Here is a 23,474-nt window from a genome sequence, read left to right as displayed (position 1 = left end):
GCATGCTTTTTAATCAGAATTCCTTAATTACTAGGTTCACTTGTAGCAAATATGTAGACATAAATACCATGTGTTCCTATTTTCCTGAGATGATTAATTTTATATCAGCTTGAGTAGAGTCAGAGATACCTAGACAGCTGGTAAAACATTTCTGGGTGTGTCCCTGATGATTTTTCTTGAAGAGGTTAGCATTTGAATCAACAGAACAAGCAAAGCAGGTACTTCCTCACAAATATGGAACCCACTGAACAAAAAAGGCAGAGGAAATTATAATTTCTTCTTATATCTTGAGCCTGGACATCCATCTTCTCTTCTGCCCTCACACACGGGAACTTATGGTTCTTGGGCCTTTGGACTTGATTTCATCAGTACCCCCCTTTTCGTAAGCTTTATACCCAGTCCTTGAACTTGGAGAGAAACCCTTGTCTTCTCTGGTTCTTGAGCCTTTGGACTAAGACTGAGTTACATGACTGGCTTTGTTGTTTTCCAACTTGCAGACAAGACATTTGGGGATATAGTCATCATAATCACATAAACCAGGTCCTATAGCAAGCCTCAATCCTGCTTGGGTCAGTGAAGTCTCTCCACATCCTCTACCCCCAAAACATCTCCTTTTTGTTGTGTTCCTCTGGAGGACTCTAATACACTAAGAATTTCAGGATAAATCCTCTAATATCAACTGACTATGTCTAACAGATAAGATCATATAATTTGCATGATCCTTCATTATCCAAGCCCTAAATATTATCAAAGACACAAACACAAAAATACATATAATGAATTTAAAACCAACATTTGACATATGAAAAAACAGATTTTTACCAATCTCTAATTTTCATCATTAAAATAAAATGCAAACTAACATCCAAAATACTTTTTTATCTTAACATTAAATTTTTCTTAAGTTTTTGTTAAAGTTGAAATCATCTAATATTGAAATGCAAATTTGATTTTTAATGTTGGACAATTATATCTAATACCAGGACAACTACATAACAAAGATATGATCCACCACCAAACATTGAACATTAAAGACTAACTTTTAAAAGATAACTACCTCTTAGTAATCAAAAGAGTGAAAATAAATCAGAGACAAGAAAATATTTTCTTGCTTAAAATATCACTATAAACATAAAAACAAATTACTATTTCAGATGAATTCATGGAGTATTTAAAAATCAAATTATTTCTATCAAGAACAGTAATTTGTAATTACAGATTAAATAAATATCTTAGGGAAATCTTCTTAAGAAATTTCTATATATTATAATTATCAAGCTGTATTTAGGTATAATTACTCTTACTAAACAGTATGTATTAAAGAGCCAGCTGTCTTTTGAATTATAGAACCAAACTAAAAATATTTAACTATTAAGTTTCAAGTAATATAAATTTAATTATCAAAGCTCAAAGGAAACAAGATTGGATTTTTAAATCATGAAATTCCTTTTTGTATTGTGAGAAGCCTTCTAATCTTCTGGTTCATAGCAGTTACTTCTCATTAGTTAGAATTAATATTAGGCCAAGATGCTCCAATATGACAGACTCACAGCTGTGTGATAATAAATGGGGTCTAAGCTGTAATGGATAGTAGGGGGTTTCAGTTACGACATTTAACTATGGGTCCTATTATAATAATTGTATTTTCCCTTTGTTTATAAAATTATTTAGTGGCTAAAAGTAAACTGAGAAAGTAAAAACTTCAAAAGGAAAGAAGTCCATATGAGATGAGAGTTAACATTTAAATCAGAGTTTGGGAATCGATGGTCATTAAGCCTTAACACAGTGTTCTGTCCAATGTTTAGAATAATTCAAAATTTTTAAGAACTTTATTCTAGGAATTTATTCCATTCCTTATCTGTCAGTGTAATACAATAAGATGATAAGATTAAGGTCTTGCAAAGTAGGGAAATCAATGGAAAAATGTGCACAAATTTAAATTTTTGAGCAGCATTAAAAAAGTGTTTTCACCCACATAAAATACAGGCATATATTTTGACTTTTATATTTTATTATGTTAAAATTCAGCTTCAAATATCATAATTTGAGGAAGGTCATGTCATTTATATTTAAAGCATCTTTCCAATTTCCAAAGCCTATTTCATTTCCAAGGGCCTGCATTATTCTGTTAAGCAAAAGAAAACTTCAGTAATTTTTAAGTAAATTGAGAAAGGTTTTATTTTCACATTTACTTATTAGAATTGAAATACACACTATTAGATCAACTAAGACACTTAAATTCTGTCTTTTGCACTGTGGCTTTGCCTGTGATGACAGCTTTATTTCCCAATGCAACCCCCTACTACAAGGAGACAAATGAGTCTCAACAGTCCTGAAGCTTAACACACATTAAGAATTGTATGAGAACTAATATATAAGAATTGATAATAATACACATTAAGAACGTATGTTTAACAATCCCATGTTTTTTATGGAGCCATTCCTTTGCCTAGAGAGTGCCTTCTATTTTCTCTTCCAGACCATATGTGATTCCTTCACATTTTATTAAAAAAAAAAAGCTGATACAACACTTCTCATACCCAATTTTCTCTCACCAGAATTAATCCTTCCCTTAATATTCATTCACAAAACATTACACAAAACTATGTGAAGACACTTTCTTTGGCCTTCTGATTGTGCAGTATAATTTCTATAATGTAAGACTGCCTGAGGCTAGAAAAATCTGTTATTTAAGCACACTTAACAGGATGCATGGCACATAGAGCATAAAAAAGAAGTTGTTAAATTGAATTCTGGAAAATGGTTAAAAGAAAATAAACTATAAATTATATGTTGATACAAGCAAATGTTTCAGAAAACTAACATATTCTGTTTCCACTTTTGTAAGATATGAAGTCATTCACTCAAGACTATTCATCCCTTTTCCATGTTCACAAAATAGGGAAGCTCACCCCCTACTCCAATGATCATAGCAATTCTATTCACAGGCATACTGTGAATGCCTACTCCTATAACTATCAGCATAGCACTCCTGGTCATCTGGCTTCTTTAACTTAAAAATCGAGGAAAAAAATAAAGACTTATGGAATTACTGATTAAATTTCTTTTATTTTATATACTACATTTTAGTATTTCATCTCAGTTCTGTTTCTTATATAGAAAGAAAGCTTTCAATTTAAAAAAGTTATTCCAAAGAAACACATAATTCACAGGAATAGTAGAATATGTTAGATAGAAATAATAGAAATACAAGATTTACTATCTACTAATAGAAACATTAGATATACTTTTTTATATTATCTAATCATCTTTTCCACACATGACATATTCATTAAACTACCTAAATTAGTGCCTGAAAAAGATAATAGTTAAAATTGTTCGTTCAAATTAGTCTGACTCAGTAAAACTAAGAACTCAAGAGTCTTATAAATCCAAATAAATATAATTTCAATTTTAATAAGTGACTAGAAATTATTGTTTAAATGTTTTATAGTAATAAATGGTTCCCACAGATCTTATAAGTCATTTAAGCTACATTGATGTCTAGATTATTTTCATTCTTGGCATTTTTAATAGTCTTTTTTCAAAGTTCTTTCTTCTTACTTATTAGTTCTTTTTTTTTTTTTTTTTTTTTTGAGTTATCTGTGCCTGGGTCCATCTTTTTGGACCAGCAGTTTTATTTTTTTTTATTTATTATTAGTTGTTCAAAACATTACATAGCTCTTGACATATCATATTTCATATGTTTGATTCATTTTAGCCTATAAATAGCATTAAGTTTGATACTTACCAGTAATCTATCCTCCTTATTAGAAGATAATTTAAATTGTACATTTTCTTTAACACTGTTTTCTATCCATTTTACTTTTTTCCTTGAATTCCCTTGATCTTACCTTAAAATTTATATAGTTTCATCCACATATATTGTGAAATATATCCAGGAGCTTTTATATTCAAATAGTCCTACTGCTCTCAATTAGTAAATATAGGTTATTATTTGGGAGATAACCTAAAAGTATTATAGCCCATACTAATGATAACATTTTAACGTGGTTTAGTTATTTACTTTTTAAAGTTTGAATCCACATGTTATTTTTCCCTCCACAGTCTAAATATGTTGGTCATGGACCTTTATCTTTACCTGTTAGAATCTTAGATGAAATAAAAAGTAACTAGCTGTGAAATGACCATCCATAAGTGTCAATATTAGGATATATTTGGCTTAGGACTTTTGCCGAACTACCTCCTAGCTTTGTGACCTTGTGAATGTTATTTAATGCACCTGAGTCCTCAATTTCCACATGTACCAATGAGGATGAATTATATTTCATGTACAGGACTGATCTGAGTAAAGTGTTCTGAGGTGAAGTCTAGCATGTGGCAAATGTCCAATAAAACATAACTAACAAATACTTTCCTACTTCATTCTATTTATCTTTTCTATCTATTCATTTTCTATTTTACTCTTCTCGTCCCCCTATTCTTTCTCTCTTTCCTCTTAGTAATAGTTAAGTAGTGTCCCAACTGTAAATATTGTGTGTGTGTGTGTGTGTGTATGTGTGTTTGTGTCTGTGTAAGTGTATCAAAGAAAAGAAATATGAATCAATTAGGTAAAGACTGCACATTTGTAAAAGGTCTTTCATGAAGATTTCATGCCTCTCTCTCAGCAGCGTCACCAGAAAGACACAAGTTTAGAGTCAGAAATATCTTAGTTTTATATTCCACCATTCACCATTTGGCTGTTAGTATTACAAAATTTGTTAGTGTTTTCTATTCCTCACTCTTTTTTAGGACTAGGATTCTCTGACAAGAAAATAAATATAGGACACACTTCAAAAGGCCATTGTGAAAACAAAATACGCTGAGGGCAGTGTCTGGAAAATAGAAAACCATGAGCTAAGTGGCTCCTTTCCTGACAATCCTGCCCTCTCTCTTCCATAACTCCCAAATCTACTTCATAATATCCAGAGAAAATTCATCACAAGACCGACAGCAGCAACTTCATTTATGATTCTCTAAGTCTCTGCATTACCAGTTTCCTCAAAAATGAAGCCTGATCAAGCCATACATAGACACTAGAGCAAATTCATATCTTCTGTTCCTCATGTGATACCTGGATTTGACTACATGAGGCCAAGAATAAAGTCTCTAATTGCTTTTTCTCATTTGTTTCAGAAAATGGAAAAAAGGGCTTTACACTACTTAATGTTTGGAAGTGTTTATAAGTCGTTTTGTATACTGTAGAAATTACATCTATGTATATATTTATACATTGTGAATATCTATATGATAGATAGATGTATATCTCTTATGATTATATGTATATAAGCATACACACACCTTGGAATGATATTCTAAAAGAAATGTTCATTCATTTTTTTCATTACTTAATGATAAACATGGTCCATTTAATACTTAATTAACTGATGTTATTAACTCAAAGTTTATTTAACCCAAAACTGAAGTTTATTAATTTTCATGGAAGAGTATGATGACAAAAGCATAATTTTACTTTTACAGATATATTTCTCAGAAATGGACTGATGAGCATTTTATTGAAATAAAATGAAAATTAAAAAAATACAGAACATAAATCTATAAGAAATAGGATGATAAAGTATTAATGCTAAGCTTTATGAGTTGAAAATATATATTTTAATGAAATAAAATGTCAAATTTCAACAGCAATATGTAAACATCCCCCCCCAAAATATCAACTTTTCCTTTCAAATTTAAATTTCAGATTTAGTGGTAGAAGCAATGAAAAACTTATGAACAAAGAATATCATGAATGTGAAAATACAGTTTCTATGAAAAAAGATTAACTCAAGCATAGCTGAAACATTTGTTCCTATTATTGAATAGTTTAATTAAATAGAAAAATATCAAGTAAAAACTTCACAAACCACTTTTTTATATTAGCCTAATATCAACAAAAGATGTAGAAATTCACTGCAATTTGAAAATGCAAAACAGGCCAAAACGAAAAGTCAACTACAATCATAGCTAAAATGTCAGTACATGAAAAACTGTATTTTGTAAATCAAACATCCCAATAAACCTTCAAAATCAACTATTTCCAGCTAAGAACACAGTACATCATCTTGTCAAGTTCAAACATATACTGCATTAGTAGACACATTTTCTATTCAAAACCAAATTTGTGATACTCTGGAGCTTGTTTATGCACAAACACAAGATTAACAAATGTAACATACAGAAAAGTGTCTGAAACTACACATGGAAATTTATTTCTGAAGAAAACATGGGGGAATTCTAGTGTTACAATGTATAAAACACAGCATTAAAGGATAAAATGTAATTTAGGAGCAAGGCTTCTAAATTATTAATTTAGAATCACCCCCTTCAATCACCAGTTTAATGATATTTTAATCTTTTCTATAGGATTTAAGCTATAAGCCAAAATTTATATTAAATAGAACCAAAAGTCTACTGTTCCTTCAACTCTTACAAGAGACCTTAACAAGGATAATTTTTAAAAGACATTTAAACTTACCCCATTTAATGGATATGTCTTCCATCCTAGTTCTCCCAGCACAGTTGTCGTATCTAGCAACACAACTGGAATTAAATAAATAAAACTTGGATGAATTTCTCAACTTCTGTACAAATGTTAAATTATTTAAATCAATATCACCTACCCTTATTATTTATCACATTAGCCCAAATAATATTATTACTTGTTTTTACATATTAAATATTAGCATATAATAATATCAATGATTTGATAAATGAAATAGTGATAATTTTAAAATAATATACATACTTATTTCAGCATTGTTAAACCTAAATGTAATTAAAAACTATTTAAAAGCCTTTTATAGCAGATATTGAATGATAAAACCACCTCTGTGTATCTCCACTTTATTGTCTTTTTATACTTTTAAAAAAATTATATTAATGCCAACAAACTTCTGTTTTTATGTTATTAAATATCCTTAAGTGTTATCAGCAAAGTATGAACTGCTATCTTTAAAGTAGACTATATTATTATAACTAGATATATAATAATTAATAAAGGATGCAAAAACAAAAATTATGTGCCTTTTTTGTAACAAAAAGTAACTCCATCTGGTTTAAAACAAGGCAGACATGTAAACAAATAGTAAGCACATATTCTGTTAAAATTCTAAAATAGCACTCTTGCAATTAAGTTGAACTAAGGTTGAGAAAGCAGCTCAGGAAGGCTTCACAAAGGACATAAAGCTTGAGCTAGGCCAGACAAAGGTCTTCAATTACATGTAGGGAAAATGTTTTTTTTTTTATTTTAGAAAACCATCTATAAAGTAACTGAGACATGACTAAAAAGAGTTGTTCAATTTCTGGAGACTAAGAATGGAAATTATTTTGAAGTAGGAGATTGGAAACAATGCTGGAAGGGGCTGGAGACTGCCTGATTAGAGATTTTGTGATGTTTCCAGTATTTCCAGAAAGAAAGAATATATATATAGAGAGAGAAATATAGATATAATCAGACCTATATTTTCATCTATTAATTCCCAGGCCCCACAGAAGTATGTAGGCCATGGGTTACACTGAGAAACAATGCTTTCATATCTCATCATTAATTTCAGTTAATCTTGCAAAGAAGGTGGGTTTTATTGAGCTCAAAAAAAATTACAATGCCAATGTGATTATGACGTTTGGCATCTACTCTTTAGTGTCTTTGTAAGGATTCCATAGCTTCACTTGAGTAGCATTATATGGTACATTTTACTAATAAACTTTAGAATATGAAACTAGCATTAAGTTTCTGTGATAACATTTACTCATTGCAGAATACCGGTACTAAACATTTTCTTTTGTAAAACTAAGTTATAATTTTTTAATTTTTATTGTAGAATTTTCCAAACTTATTTCAAAAGAGATAATAGCTTAATGATCTCTCATATAGTATTCACCTGACTTCGTTAATTATCAACTGTATGGTCAATCTTGTTTTATCTATGTGTGTTTACCTTCTCTTCCACTGAAAAATTTCTCTGAAACAAATTCTAGTAATTATATCATTGCATCTGTAAAAATTTCAGATTTATTTTCTAAAATACTTTTATATTAACTATATCTTAATTAATAGACAATAATTCCTTAATGTCAAATATCAAGTCAATGTTTAATACACTTTGTTGTCTCAAATCAACAGGAAATCAAACTCCAAATAAATGCTATATATTACAATGAGCTGGCATTCCTCTATTAAATCTCCCATTATATTTTCCAGTTACTTATTGGTTTTACTTGCTATAAAATTCATAGTGGCTTCATATACAATTTTCCCAATTAGAAACAGTCCATATGTTCATCAAAAGGGAATTACATACACTGGAATCATTGTCAGAGTAAAAAGGAATTAATACATGAAAGTTTTAAAATACCTATTTCATTATTACAAGGGAAGTAACTAGGCTATTATTCTTGAGCAGATGTTCCAATTGCTAGTGTGATTCCCAGAGAAACTCAGACTCCTGCTCCTTCACTTTCCCAAGCAGACTCTGACCAAAGACTCCCTAGGAAGTTTCAGGCCTTTGGTACCAAACTGGAGCTGCATCTTTGATGCCTCTTCTGAAGCTCCAGCTGCCTGGACTGAGGAGCTACAGGTTTCTCTGGGTCTCCAGCCTGCAAAAGGCCATCATGGGACTATTAAGCTTCTGATCCTGTAAGCCAATGAAATACATCCCATTTTTGTAATCACACACATATATATTCTGTTGGTTCGGTTCCTCTAAAGAATCCTAAATAATCCACTATTCAAAAGAATAGAGATGTAATATCCATGTTTACTTCAAAGTACTGAGAAGTTTCATGTTATTTCATACTTTTGAAATAGCTCATTATTTCCCTAACAGGTGGGAAAAATGACAATACACAGTCACCAAATAAGGACATAGCATATCCTTCAAGTAATCTCCAAAGTGTTCTAAAAGTTTTTTATATTCCCATTTAAACAGATCTTTATGAAATCAGTACACTAAGAAACAGCTGGGGCTGGGGTTGTGGCTCAGAGGTAGAGCACTTGCCTAGCATGCCTGAGGCACTTGGTTCGATCCAAAGCACTACATTAAAAAATATATAAATAAATAAACAAAATAAAGGTATTGTGCCCATCTACAACTAAAAATAGTTTGGAAAAAAAGACAGCTGCATTCCTATGTACATTGCAGCAGTATTCACAATAGTCAAGATACGAAAACAACTGATCAACTGTGAATAAATAAAGAAAATGTGGCACAGACACAGTGGAGTACTATTTAGCTGTAAAAAGAATGAGGTCCTGTCATTTTCAACAACATGGATAGAACTGGAAATTATTGTGTAAAGTAAATTAAGCTGGGAACAGAAACAAATACCACGTTTTCTCACCTGTGTGTGGAATCTAAAAGTTGACCTTACAGAAGTTAAGCATGAATTGGTAGCTACCACAGGCCACAGACAGTGTTTGGGGGCAGGGGAAGGAGAACAAGAAAAGGCTGGTCAAGAAAACAGGTACTTAGGTTACACCTGGAAGCAAGAGGTTCTGGTATGCTATTCCACAGGACAGAAACTGCAGATGATTTAATAACTTACTATGCATTTAAAAAGCTAGAAGACAGGATTTTGAAAGTTTTCAGAATAAATATATATGTTTAAGGGGACTGATGGGTTTAGCCTGATTTAAACATTACATAATATATACATGCATTAAAACATTTTGATACCAGTCTTGTAGATCAGGATCGGTCCTTGTCCCACTGGTGTTGAAGATTAAATACCCGAGAAACACCAAGGCAAGTGTAGAAAGCATGTTTACTTTAAAAGACACAGAGGTAGGATTCTTCTCTGAAGAGAAGGGGACCCAGAGCTGGAGTGGGTACATCTTACTCTTTTATAGACCCCAGAATGAACTACTTTCTCATTCTTCTCCATATATGTGCCTAAGGGTAGGAAGGAGCAGCAACTCCTTATGCTGGAAAGTGCCATCCCAGTGGTGTTAGCTGTTAGCAACCCATTGTCTTTGCTTTGATAACCAACCCTCATCTTCTCAACCTCCTTATTCATTACCTACACTGACTTCTAGACCCTCGCTCCCTGCCTCAGTTTGTTGAAAGTTGTGACATATCCTGTCCACTCAGGCCAGGCAGGGCTGCAGGCAGATGGCTTTTTGGAAAAGAAAACATGTGGGGAGTCAGCACAGTGGGCTCATTTCATATAACTAATCTCTTAACCTCATGTCTCCACGATCCTCATTCATCTATCCTCTAATAATTTCATAGTAGTCCCTTAATAAGAATATTTTGGGGTGTTATTATGTTTAGCTAAAAATTTTATAAACATTTTTACAAAAGTTTAATAATCGTTGATGATGTAAATTATCCTTGATGATGTAAATTATCTTTGATAATGTAAAGTATATAAAGAATAATAATTTTCCCTATTTTGACAAAGATCTAAATTTCTATTTAAATGATTGCTGTCTATAGAGTACTTCCAATATTTTTAGTTTATGATCCTTATTCTTTGTTTTGAAATAGCTTTATTGAGGTATAGGACAAACATTCACCACCTCACCACTTTCAAATATTTCCTCTGGTCAATTTGTGTTTCTTTCTCTGGTTTCATTTTGGGTTGTTTGGTGTTTTGGGTTTGTTGTTGTTGTTGTTGTTTGCGTGTGTGTGTGTGTGTGTGTGTGTGTGTGTGTGAGAGAGAGATAGAGAGAGATTGTTTAAAAATACTTAAAAAATTTAATAGGGGAGATCTCATGTTAAGTATACAGACAGCATTATAGGTACTATGCTAGACGAGATACCTAGAGTTCATTTGCATAACACACTTTATAGTCATTGGACAGCATCTTTCCATTTCCTCCTCCTCTCGGGCCTTGCCAAACTTCTACTGTTTCAATGAATCTATTCAAGATATTCATCTAAATGAACTCATATAGTATTTGTCCTTTGATGAATGGCTTATTTCATTTAACATAATGTCCTCCATGCCCATGCATGTTGTCCAATGTAGCACAACTGCCTTCTTTTCTACAATATTATTCTATTTATTGTATGCATACACCATTTTTAATTTTACCCATTATCCACAGGTAAGAGACTAAAGTTGTTTTCAGGTCTTACTATGATGAATAATGCTGCAATGAATATAGCATACATATAACTCTTCTAAGTTCTTAATTTGATTCTTCTAAATATGTACACAGACATGGAGTGACATATACTGTGATGGCTCTATTTTTAATTTTTTGAGGACTCTCCATACTATTTGCCATAATGGTTTATCAATTTACAGTCCCACCAACAATGAATAAAGGTAATTTCTTATTCACATCCTCACTAGTACTTATTATAATTTGGTCTTTTGATAAAAGCCCTTTTCAGGTGTATGCCAATCTCAGGGGTTTTGACTTGCATATCCCTGATAATTAGTGATACTGAGCACCTTTTTCAGATACCTGTTGGATATTTGCATGTCTTCTCTCCAGAAATGCCCAATCTAGCATTTTGCCCATTTTTTAACTGGATTAATAGATATATTTGTTTCTCAATTATAGGAGTTCCTTATGTATTTTGGATATTAACCAAATGTTTTTTTTTCTTTAAATACTCAACTTACATGAGAAGACTAAAGCTCATGAAGGATATATAATTTTTCTTAAAATAACACAAAGTGATAGAGGATTCTAGTCAAGAAGACTGATTCTAAATATTTTTCACAGTATTTTTTTCCTTACCATATTAAGTTGAAATACAAAACTCCATTAATAGGTTTTTCTTTTCATTTCTGTATATAGAATGAAGCAACACTATTTCTCCTGCAGATCATACCTCTTCCTATATTTGATCCTAGATTTCTCAAAATTTGTACAGAAAATTCACAGACTACCCACAAATGAAGACATTCAAATATACGGCTTACTGGAGAAACTGTTCAGAAATCCCTGCTATATATTGAAATTTATCAAAAGAGATTTTCTTTTATATTATACATAGATATTATGGCCAATAAGTTGTTTAGTCAACATTATAATTATTCTTTCTAAAACATTTAAACTGCTTTGATTTTTATATCTATAATTGTCTACTCCAGAGTATATTCATTTAAAACAAAGGAAAATACATATGTACAGCTATAAAAATGTAGATGCTTAGCTAGTATGTTTTGTTCCTTAGTAGCTTCCAGGAAATTGATCTAATTGCTTTATTTCATTACCTTGCAATCATGTATTTTAAAAATTCCAGAGTACAAAAAAAATTAAAATTTGTGTTGCAGACAAATCAAGGACAATGCATTGATATTAAATGAACCTAAAAATTCAAAATTTCCTTATCATTATATGTGGTGAATGTCTTAATTTTATCATTTCTTTCATATACAAAACCCCCACAAATCTAGAATTTCCAGCCACACTAATTACAATGAACCCAGCAAGGTGAGAGCTCCTCCTACTGGCTTTAAACAAAAGTTATCTAGTCCCTACCAGAGTACAAAATTACTGTAAACCTAGCAAAGAAAAAGGAAATTATACTGACATTAACATCAGTTAAAAAAATAAATACTTTTTATTTTAAATTTAATGGTAATGTTTTAAACAGAAGTACCAACACATTATCTATTAAAGGGTATAATTGAAATTATAATTATTTATTTATATTGTAATGAATGAGAAATTAGATAAGCCAAAAAGTAAATATTAGTCTGAGGATATTAACATACTATTTTGAAAGTATGTATTTTCTTAATAAGCAAAATAATGCTTATATTTGCAAAACTATACCAATTCTCCTATTAACTTTAAGAACAAAACTTTTAAGCAAATTCCATTTCTCTGAAAATATCTTATACCTTATTAGCATTTCCTTCATTCATTCTCTATTATAAGAAAATTTCACTATATTCTAAAAGAAAATTTTAAAAAATAGATATAACTTTGGAAGTACTAGAGTAAATCTGAAATAATTAAGATTCAAAAACTTAATACTAAATTTTAGCTTTTAAACAATCTATCCAGTATATCCATTGTAGTGAGGGATATTAGTTTTAAAATAGTGTATTAATTTATAGTACATAATAGATCAACTTTATTCAAAAAAATAATAAAAAGGATAATTTTATTTATATACCATTTTGAAAAATTAAATAGGACGTAAATTAACCACTAAGAAATTATTCTTTTAGAATAATTTTATAGTGAAAATTCAACAAATTCACATAACAGTAAGTGAATTTTGTCAATACTGAAATCTGTCATTATTCTTAAAAGTTTAGATGATCATAAATACATGTTAGGAGAATTTTAACATATTCCATACAAAACAAAACAAAACAAAAAAAACAAGCTTTTTTTTTTGGTAGAACCAATCAATGCAGAAAGGGAAAGTTACGTTTATAAAGTCACACAGTAACAACCCAGCAGTAAAGGTTTAGGAAGGGTCGAAGACCTACTCTGTGTAACACAATCTACCATCTCCCTTAACTCTAAAATCACAGCAAATCAACACGAGAAATATTCCTGATATGAGGACCAGATATAATCAAAGAATACTTCAGGTTACAGATTTATAAACAGAAATGTACCTTTATATATTTAGAAGTAGTCTATTTGAATATTATACAGTTTGGATGCTTTAACTCATTATGTCCCATTTATGGAACACCAAGATATTTAAATTGAGCAAGGAATATACTGCTTATGGAAACTCTGAAATAAATACTTATGTTTCTAGAGTTCTATCCTTTTGAGAAAATAGGTGAATGATTACTGGTAATTTTCATTGATATTATTAATTCATTAATGACAATAAATCATAATAAAATCTACATTATCATTTCCAACACATTTTAATGGATTGGGGTCAATTTTAGTCCCAGAACTGAAAATGTGGAACCTAATAGATTAAACTGACACACCCAGCTTTGACAAAACTACATATTTGTGCTTGGTGAAAAACCAATGTTTTTATATTCCAGTTCTATATACTATGCTATATACCCTCATATCTAGTTGGAACCAGTATTTAATTCCACAAAAATCTAATGCCTATTGTTTTAAATACATATGTTGGTTAACTGTGTTTAGCCCCTGGTAGGTCCCTGTGTGTACTGACATTATTTTAGGACAACATATCCCAAAAGGTATCACCTCTTCTTGAAAATAATTAATTTTATCTACAACCTGAAATCAATATTTGATTATTAGTTGTACCAAGATCACTTTGTCTTATTGTTGTTGTTAATTACGCTGTTGCTTGTCTTATTTTTAATATGGGTGATGTCAACAATTTTATCTACTCTAAGTTTTGAGCATTTGAAAATCCTACTTGGAAGGTAATGAGTAAATACATGGGAAGGTTAAATAACTCTTTCAAATCAGAGGGGAAAATACCAAGTCTAGCTCAACTCTAAACTCATATCCTCATCTTTCTACCCCACTAGAAAGGGGTGCCTTCTATAGAATAAACATTCCTTTTTAGTTCTGATGAAAAAAAGTTTTAACTATAAAATTAAATAGAAAAGGCAAAAAAAAACCACCTCTATAATGCTGTACTTACAGAACTTACTTTGAAAATAAAGTGAACCAGTTTTCTATTATTTATAAGACAAGGAACACTGTATCAGAAGTGCCACTGAAAACCTAATCCAAATAACTAGTGAAGTTAACTCTCATTTTGACACCTTCCTATTTCACTCTGTCAAGGCACCTGTAGATCATCATCCTACTTAACAGAAGTTTTATTAGCTTCCTCTTTAGAATCATTATCATTCCTAAAACCTGTCATTACCAGCACTTACCATAGAGGCCAAAGAAGTGGGATATTATCTAGCACAAGACCACTTAGCTACAGGTTCACTCCTGGGTGCCCGAGCAACACCTCAGAAGCTGTGCTCTCCATCAGACAATTCAGTTGTCTCTATGGTTAGAAAATGACAGGATAGAAAATTTGCCATGTTCCTAATTAATAGCAGTATATAGTTCTTCCTTCTGACATCTTCAGCACTTTAGCCTATAAGTAAATTAATTCTTTACTTTAGAACCTAAGTTATTTGCATTTGTTTAAATTATTACAGAGTATAAATTGGTAGAAAAGACTACTATCTTTACTCTTAGATTTTCCAGTCATATTTAATAAATGTCATGAGTTTCTCATCTCACACAGAAGTCTCCCAGTTAGCCCAGACCATTGAACCTGCTCCCCATCGCTTCCACAGCATCAAAGATGCTTTTTTGCCTTTCTAGTTCTATCCTTTCTTACATTTCCCATTTGTCTTTCATGGACTTTGGACAGTCGCCATTTTTTTTTTTAAGAATATTATGAAACTTAAGGTTTGAAAAATTGTTTTTATACCTCTGGCAAAAGATATTATAACTACTTAATTCAAAGTTCTAGCTATTACATAATGGCCATTTCAATGCAAAACCTTTTCTATAGAAAAAAAAGAAAGGTCTAAAAAAGCTACTGAAACTTTTATCTCAAAAGGAAATAGTGGTTTCATATTGAAAAGGGAAAAAATGTAACTTAAGAATTACACAAGATTTTTTTCTCTCACTGAAAATGGAAGGAATATTCTCCCTGCCTTGTTTTACACTTCATTACATACATGTTAAATTCATGAAAATAAATTTTAACTTTGTTCAGTAGAGTATATAGGGACACAGAAATGTTACTTGATTTTATCTATTGTGTTTTGATATTATTCCCACCAATATTTATTGAGTCTGTAGTATTTACAACTCTATTAGGCAAGGTAGAATATAGTTTATAAAATATAATATTTACCTTCAGGAGTATTAGCTGAACGTATATCACTTCTACTATTGGAATTTTGTGTTACAGCCTATAGCATACTTGATTCAAACACATAAATAGCAAAAACAATTAAAATGGCCTTATTTAGAAGTACAGACAAGGAAAGTCTATTTAGTAGACTGTGTAGAATTAAATTGATATTGTAAAAGGGCAGACATCCAATATCACATCAACATCACCATCAAACTGTCAGTAATTGAAACACTTGTCCCAGTTTTTATGGAAGTGACAAGGTTGAAAAGATTGTAGAAATTCATCGTAGGAGTCAACAAGATGAGAAATAATAATTCTTTAGCAGTAAAATACTCTCCAAAATAATCCCAAGTACAAGAAGTATCTATTACATTTGCCTGGAGAGAGTACTTGACATAAAATGGGATTTTTTTTTTGACTGGGGCTTGAACCCAGGGGCACTATACCACTGAACTACAATCCTAGTCCTGTTTTTGTTTTTTGAGATAGGCCTCAGTAAATTGCTGACATTGGCCTTGAACTTGCAATCTTCCTGTCTCAATCTGCAGAACTGCTGGGATTATAGGTATGCTCCACCACGTCCAGCTCAGAATGTGTTTTAAAAATTAAACATTAACACAAGTAAATAATGTAATAATCCAAACTTTAGTCAACAAAAATGATAAATTACCAGGTAAAAATCTTAAACTGTATTGTCATATTTTTGAAATAAAAACATATTAAGCAACTTCTAAAGGACAAAATTTTGTTCATTGAAATTATGATCAAATTAAGATACCACAATTATATTAGTTTAATTCTGCCAACAAATTATGAGTGTGTGAGAGATAAAGAGTAATAAAATGCTTGAATTAATGAATGCAGCTAAGAGAAGAGAGTCTGGGCAAGAACCTCATCTTGAATAAAAAAATAAATAAATTTTAACTACTGAAAATGTGAAGGACAAACAAAGTCAAGTACTTGAAATTTAAATGGCCATTGTGCTTAGTTTGTGTTGGAGATGATCAAAAGCTATTTATATACCAACTATTTGAGATATTGTTAATGGGTAAAGCAGTCTCTAGAAAAAATAAACTGAAAATAGACATTCGTCTAAGCATTGAAGGGCTGTGAGAAGATACACATATTCCATAACGTGTGGAATCCTCTTCTGTGCTTCAAATGATACAAGTATTTTAGCATGAAGTGCTCTCAGGCTGCTCACTTTCAATCCAAACCCTGTGCATCTATCCCCATTTCCCACGGTGCACAGTATTTAAATTTTTCCTTCTCTTATGAGCTGTCCCACTAAAAGCATCTCTCATATGAAGAAGAGAATAACTAAAGTAGCACATGAAGATACTTACTAATATTCATTTCTCCTGATTCTTTGTGCATTAGTTATTTATTTATCCAACTTAATATGAATTGCTTATAGCATCTTTTGGGTAATAGTGACTTGGGACTCTTCATGGCATTCCTAAAATCACACCATCTAAGCAGTTTCATAAAAATATGCACAAAGATAATTCTTAAAATTTCAACTTCAATCATGTCCGAAGAAATTACATGCTGCATTATATCTTCTATGTATATCCTGGGTTGCATACATGGCTTCATTAATATGTGCTTGTGTAATCTTGTCCAAGTCATAATTTTTTGTGTTTAATATTTTAGTTTTAGGTTGACACAACAACTATCTTACTTATTTTTTAAGTGGTGCTGAGGATGGAACCTAGGGCCCCATGTTATTAGGTAAGCACTCTACCACTGAGCCACAACCCCAACTCTGCCAAGTCATAATTCTTATTCACTAAAGAATTGTTCTGCTCTAAAAGATGTAATTCCCCAAGTCTTAGCACCCACTATATCCTGGCTATTAATACTGTGATCTTGTTAGAAACTTACTAGGGTCAAATAACAGTATATAAAAGTAAGAGTGACAATTAAGTTTGTATCATGTATCATGACTGCCTTCTCCCTTTCTCTTTTAATTGATCCATTCCATGAGTCTTCAAAAGAGATCTAAGCATAATCCTGTTTTATCTTAAATTTTCTAAATCTGGGCTTTTCAGTTGATTCTAGAATTACTGTCCACAAAATCCACTAGTCAATTAAAAAAAAAAAGTGGAGTTAAGCTGCCAATATTGAAGATGCTTCTCTAAAGCAACTAACTAAACTGTTTCTGAATGCTCAAATTTCTCAGCCAACTGCTTCAAGATGTGTTTATCAGGTCATGAAACTTGATAATTTATTCATAAAATAATATACTTTCTGAGGAGATGCTATCAAAGAATAATTTGAAGAAAAACATAATTTTCCAACCCTTTTACCATAGTTTCAATATCCTTGACTACCTAAAGGATGAGTATTATCTTCTGGAACACTAAATTGAATTGTTTGGTAAGTAATATTGTTGGTGTAACAGAATGGTCTATAACAAGAGAAATGGGCAGGAAAAATGTGAACACTTAAATAAAATATTAAGACAATCAGTTGTCATATCATTTACGAATTAAAAAGCTTTTATCACAATTATTTGATAAGTAAAGTCATAAGAATTATGTAGGACAACTTCCTACTGAAAACTATTTGAGGAAATGTCAGAGCGAATGTAATGCCAAATTGAGAGACACATGAACTATAAGACAGCTCATCTTTATTGGCATGTTTCTGTACTGCAGAGGAGTCAGGAGGAGAAATGGTTCATAAATGAAACATTTACAAATGTGACCCATGCCAGGAGCTGTATTACTTTAGTATACAGAAAAGAATGACAGATGGAAGCTTTATTGTTGGAATAAAAAATAAAATTAAAAAACCCACATTATTATCATCATTACCCTGTAGGGAAGGCAAGTCAGTAAGTACTATTGTCAAATTGTTTATTACCAGGATCTTGTGCAATAAAATAAATGCAATAGAAATGATAATGGCATTTTAACATTTAGAAATGGAGAATATTTTATTCAACATGGGTTTCTCAAGTATAATTAAGCATAAGAAAGCAGATGCTTACATTCAGAAGACATTGATTAGTTTTCTTAATTTACTGATTACATAGGACAATGGATTATGGGAAGAAATATATAATGTTGAGAAACACTTTTGGTGAAGTCACCAGGATCCATATCTGTCCTAGACTCTCATCGTAAAAGATTTCATTTTTTATCTCCCCATAAAGGAGTGATCATACCTTCGGAGACTGATCCTTGCTAATTAAGCATGCAGGAGACTAACATAAATGAGAAAGACAATTTATTCACTGATGATTTATCTCCCCAGGGAATCTTCTTCCCTGCAGGTAAGTCCATTCAGGAGACCAAATTTTAGATCAGAGATTTCTTGGAGAGTACTAAATTACTATAAAGGAATGACCCTGTTTTATTTTGAAAACTCCTCTTGATCTCTTTTATGGAATGAAGAATTTTATCTACCCATGTTAAAGCTCTCAACTTTAAATAGTAATAAAGCAACATCAAGAAGATTTTGTTTTGTTTTATTTTCACTTAAATTGTTTTTCAAATATATCTTGCTACCAACTGCTGTAACTCTGGCATTTCAAACACCAATTATAAGACATGTTAGAGTGTCGTAGCCTATCTTTTATTGCCTAATTTTCGGCTTAATTATTTTTAACTCAGTATTCCCCTCACCTTTTGACACTAAAATCTCTTTAGCACTAAATATATATTAACATTTCATACTAAAATATTGAAGAGAACATGCATAAGAAATTTTTGCCTTAAGATATGCAACCTTTAGTATCTATGGGAGACTGGTTTCAGGACTTCCCATGGATACTAAAATCTGAAGATATTCAAGTTCCTTACATAAAATGGTGTAGAATGTGCATATAACCTATACACATGCTTCCTACATTTAAATCACTTCTAGATTACTTGTAATACCTAATGAAATGTAGATGCTCTGAAAGTAGTTGTTATATTACTGTATTGTTAGGGGGAAAGTGATTAAAAGTCTGCATGTGTCCATTAAAGACAATAGCTTTTTTCCCCAAATATTTTCAATTTGTTAGTATATGAATCCATGGATATGGATTCTTATTGATATAGGAATTTCTTGGCATGGCACTCAAGACTATACTTGTCTTGGTCCCATCTCCCTGTTTCAATTCTTCTTTTTATAGTACATCATTTCCATTATATATTACTTTTACAGGCTGTTAATCCTCAAACATACCTTGCCTTCTCACCTCCCAGTTCCACCATTCCATTCATTCTATTCCTTTATGTTTGGAATACTCTTGCTTTACTGATTCCACAAATAGAATCCTTGTCACTATTTATGGCTTAGCTTAAATGTGACTTCATATAGAACCTTCCCTAATTTACCCCCAAAAGATGGTGATGTCCTCCTTTCTATGATCCACTGAAAGCTGTATATAGTGCTTGACTAAGAGTAATGTTCTTACTTTGCCATGATATATGCATTTCTTAGTGTAAATATTCTCCTATAGACTGAATTCCTTGAAGGTCAGAACTCAATTTTCACTTCTATATATTTCCCCATTGTTGAAGGTTTAGAAATGAAATAACAGCCTCTCAATTTTCTGTGAACCTAAAACTGCTCTTAAAAATGAAAGGCTTTGTAAAAAAATTGTGCTGTGAATGAATAATTATGATCGTAATGCATTCCACTATTGTCATGTAAGAAATAAAAAAATCTTAAAAATAAATACATACATACATACATACATACATAAATATAAGGGAAACAATGATACAAATTACTTATGATTTCTCATCAGAAACAATGAAGGGGAGGAAATAATGGAATACCTTTGAAGTGCTAGGGAAAACAGAAAGTTGAAATTCAAATCAAACTTGGATTCCTTATGTAGGAAAAAATTTCACTTAAAAGTGAAATAAACATTTTCAGAAAAAAAAATGAAAGGCTTTTTAAAAAATACAAATATTTGAATGAAATTATAAAAGGAAAATGTTTGATGAATTATAAATAACTACATATAAAAAATCTGCAGTTAATAAATAGCTCAAATGTGATTAAAAATGGCTAACTTGGAGTAAGTGAAAAAATGGTATACTTTCAGTAGCTGAAAAGAGTACATTGGAGAAGGAGTAGCTAAGACTATAATTATAAATTTATTGGTTCACAATCAATAAATAATAAAAATACTTTGTACTTTTATGTCAGATTGTGCCAAAAAAAAATTTAGAGCACTGACAAAGTCACAATAGTAATCTTGAAGTCCTGATCATATGGGAAAGGGAAAAAAAACTATCGAAAAGAAAACATGATCTAGGCATGTAAATAATTTGATCAAAATAAATCAGTGGGAACACAGGAATATTTATCTATATTAGTTTATATGTAAATGCAAACATAAAAGTATACATTCAAGAGTACTTCAGGAAAAAAAAAAGCTAAGAACAGTGGGAACTATCTATCCATAATAAACTAAGTCTTGTGATGCACCCGACATAAAAAAATAGCTTTTTTCCAACTTCAGTGGCCATAACACACTGTCTAAGAAAAGAAACATGAAATGACATCTAAAGTCATTTAAAAAGAGCTATAGAAGTGGCTACAACTTCTTTGAAGTTAAATATAGGGATCCTACCGAATTGACACTTTCATCTGGAAGTGGGCAGAATGATATCTTTAACAGAGCTCCAATATAGTTTTCATATAAATTCAAACTTTTGGTAAAGGTAATTTATTAGACACTAGGTATACTGAAACATCAGAAAATAAATTTTAATAAATCTCCACACTTCTTATTGCTGTAAGATGCAGTTACCAACTTTGATGACATAACCTCTGTTGCCTGGAAGAAGCTGAGAACATGGAGAAGCACAGGAGGCTCTAGGGATCCAAGATTTTACATTATTTCTTGGGAATCCTTTCTGAGAAAGGGAGTACAAATCACAATAATCAGCAAGATGTAGCATACTCTGACTGAATATACACTCCACTATATTCTCTATCCAGTCAACTTATTTACAAAGAACTGGGTACTATTACCTTTAAAAAGTTTATGCTAACTTGAAGGAACTCATAAAATAACTAAGAAAACCCAAATACTAAATAATTTTAATTCCCCAATCCTAGGCAAGAAGCTCCAATGTGAGAAACAACAACAATGATATCTGCCTTATCATTAACACCATGGTCAATTATCTGTTCAGCAAATATTCTGCAAACCCAAGATTTACTGCCCAGGGAACTCAAATAAATTTTGAATAAAGGGCAACAAATTGATAGAAAGCAAAACACTTTGCATTAGCAAGTTATTTTGGGGGAGTGAGCAAGATATTTCAAAAATTAAGTAATCAAGGGAGCTATCAAAATCATGGAAATGCAACTGAGAACATTTAGTAAACTGACTTAAACTTGTGAAACAGTAATTTAAGGAGACAATTTCAAATTCATCTTGTCCAGAAAATTAAACTTCAATGTATACCCTCCTTATATAGTACTGAACTCATGTTAAACCAAAAATTTTTCTTAACAGTTTTTCTTATCTAGAAATTTAATAGATCAGGTGCTCCAGACCAATTACAAAATATCATACACTATATGCAGGGTCGACCGTTAATTAAAACATCTGATCAATTAAAGATACAGCTTACAAATACACATTTATTCTTTGAGGCTTTCTTATAACATTCTTGAATATAGTATTTTTCTTCAGTATTGCTTAAATTTCAACATATATTAGGAGCAAGTCTCAAGTGACCAATATTATGCTTTGTTCCTACAATATTTTGACATTCAACTCCCAAGTCTTTTATTTTCCCTTACCATTAATAAATTCCTTGAAGCACTCCAGAACTTATTGAATATATTTTTCAAAACTTCTATTTCTCAAAAATATTAAACTCTTTGGGCCTTCCTTCAAGCCAACATGCTCTTCTCTTTATGACTAACTTACTCATCCTCAGTCTCAGTTTACATGATTCTCCTGATATCCTATGTCTAATGGTGCAGAAGTAGCACATTTAAAGGGTCTCCTTAGGCCAAGACACATTTCCTGACAAAAATGCATGAACAAGGTTAACTACTTGATCATTTACCTCCATGGTGAGACTAAGAATTTTAGGAACTTTAGTCATCTTGCTCATCAACATTTTTCTAGGTTCTTGTGCAAAGCTCTATGAAAAGGCTATTATAAAAATCCAAATAAGAAATGATGATAACCTTGGCATAAAAATTCCCCCAACTGATGAAAGGTCACAGTAAACTCTCCTTCCTATCAACATTTAACATATCTGTCAATTTCTGTTTCTTGTTCACCATGAGAATTCACATGCTATGTTTATTCGTCATTATATACCAATTCTGATTCATACTATCACTTTTTGAAAAAACAGAAGATAACATCATACTAATAAGGAATAAGAAACCCTGATATATCAAGAGTCTTACTATAGATCACTCAGGTAATTTTAGTAGCAGATTAAAATTCCTAGGTATAGTGCTTTTACCACTGTGCTGTAAAAATTCTATATTCCTAGCTTCCAGAACATTCCATGTTTTTCAACATATTTGGGCTTATACAGGGCAGGACAGCAAGACATTTAACTCCTACAACTGTGTCATATAGTTTTCAAAGAATATTTGATTATATTAAGTGGTGATTCTTTTTATTGGAAGAGCTATACTTCAATATTATTTTACTTATATTTCGTATGTTCATCTTTTTAGGTATATTTTATTTGATTTTATTTATCTGCTACTATTCCTTCAAGAAATATCTGTAAG

General features: G+C 31.2%; 1 pseudogene; it reads right to left on the bottom strand.

Moving 5' to 3' along the window:
- Window positions 1-23,474, bottom strand: part of LOC143410652 (ephrin type-A receptor 6-like) — a 140,469-nt pseudogene that overhangs the window by 85,682 nt on the left and 31,313 nt on the right.

The sequence above is a fragment of the Callospermophilus lateralis genome, chromosome 11 (genome assembly GCF_048772815.1).
Source record: "Callospermophilus lateralis isolate mCalLat2 chromosome 11, mCalLat2.hap1, whole genome shotgun sequence".
In the NCBI taxonomy this organism is placed as follows: domain Eukaryota; kingdom Metazoa; phylum Chordata; class Mammalia; order Rodentia; family Sciuridae; genus Callospermophilus; species Callospermophilus lateralis.
This window is presented reverse-complemented; position numbering and strand designations above follow the sequence as displayed.